Source organism: Gossypium arboreum, chromosome 13 (genome assembly GCF_025698485.1).
Source record: "Gossypium arboreum isolate Shixiya-1 chromosome 13, ASM2569848v2, whole genome shotgun sequence".
NCBI classification, from domain to species: Eukaryota; Viridiplantae; Streptophyta; class Magnoliopsida; order Malvales; family Malvaceae; genus Gossypium; species Gossypium arboreum.
Window position 1 is genome coordinate 26,805,512 of NC_069082.1, and position 1,751 is coordinate 26,807,262.

The following is a 1,751-nucleotide window of genomic DNA, read 5'->3' on the forward strand; positions in this document are numbered from 1 at the left end:
AATTATCTTGTCAGGTTTTGCAGATTCTGGTTCTTGTGAAACTGGACTTTCAATACACTGTTGAACTTCCTCTGAATCTTGAGTGTCAGCTTGCTCCTTTTCAGCTTCGATGGTGTTGGGCTCTACTGTCTTTCCACTCTTTAATGTCAACATTTTGCAATACTCCTTGTGGTCGATTCCTGGGTTCAGTAGCAAGCTGGCCAACTTGATTCTCCAAATTCCTTAGAGTAGCGTCATTTTTCGCCATGTATGCCTTCAATAAATTCTTTAAGCTATTGAATGATTCAACTTGAGCTGGTTTTTGAACTTATTGAGGGAAACTAGGCCGCTGGGTTGGTCTAGGTTAGGCGTAAGTGTTACTGGTTCCAGCCCCTTGGTTACTCTAGGAAAAATTGGGGTGATTTCGCCACGATATGTTATAGAAATTGGATTGTAGTCCTTGCCTTTCTCGATTTTGGTTCTAGTTACCCATACACGGATTCTGGGTTTGATGGACATTCTTCAAATAAATGTCCTTCCCTACAATAAACACAGGCTATACTTTCAAATTAATTTGGTGGTTGTACTGCAAGACTATTAGACCCATTAATAGTAAAATTTTTTAACATTGAGAATATTGATGATACCTAATATGCAAGTGAAGCAATAGTGTCTACTTCATGTATTCTAGCAACTTGTCTTCATGACATTGCTCGATTGGTTGGTCATTGGTAATTGTTGTTGGCAATCCTCTCAATAATTTCATAAGCCTCATTATAAGACTTAGAAAAAAAGCACCGTTAGCAAAAGCATCCACTACCATACTCGTGTGAGCATTAAAACCATTATAAAATGTCTCAAGTTGGATGCAATGTGGGATTCCATGATGAGGCACTTTCGTAATAATTCTTTGTACCTTTCCCATGCCTCATACAAAGACTCATCATCCATTTGTTAGAAAACAGTGATCTCATTCCTCAACTTAGCATTCTTGCTAGGCGGCAAATACTTCATAAGGAATCTTTCTGCTTACTCTTGCCATGTGGAAATTGAGTTTGGTGACAACAAGTTCAACCAGGCTCGAGCTCGTCCCTTAGTGAATATGGGAACAGCTTCAATCGTAATGCATCTTCGAGTACTTCGGCTAACTAGAAAGAATCGCTCACCTCCATAAATAGTCTTAAGTGTAGGTGAGGATCTTTGGTAGGCATTCCACTAAATTAGCCCACTGTCTGAAGCATCTAGAACATGACTGGCTTCAGCTCAAACTGTTGTGCCTTGATTTCGGGTCTCCTAATACCCAGATTAAGATCATTAAATACTGGCACTACATACTATCTTAAAGCTCTATCCCTATCATCAACAATCAGGATAGGATTTTGAGTAGGGTTTGCCCTGTTTCCTTGATTTGGATTTTCGAAGTTTCTCTCTTCGGTCCTTCTCTGACTTGCTTGTCTTCTTCGCTATCAAAAAGTTTGTTCAATCTCAAGGTCTATAGGGAATAGGTCAATATACTCATAAACACATGAAATAATAAAAGAAAAATTAATTAAGTTAAAAATTAAATAGAAAATTAAACCAAAATGCAAAACTAACAAATTCACAAATAATGACTTTTTAAAACACAGTCCCCACAACGGCACCAAAAACTTAGAACGACGAAAATGTGCAAGTGTACACAATCACAACAAGTAATAAAGTGACAAGAAAATGTCGAGTTATCGTACCCACAAGGACTATGAAAAGAATTATTTATGAATGCAATTTAAAAC

At 37.6% G+C, this 1,751-nt stretch overlaps 1 non-coding gene across 1 annotated transcript; it reads left to right on the top strand.

The window, feature by feature from the left end:
- Positions 1–857: 857 nt before the first annotated feature.
- Positions 858–963, top strand: LOC128287390 (small nucleolar RNA R71). Its single transcript, XR_008278090.1, has one exon. It is a non-coding gene; the product is annotated as a small nucleolar RNA R71 (small nucleolar RNA).
- The last annotated feature ends 788 nt before the right edge of the window (positions 964–1,751 follow it).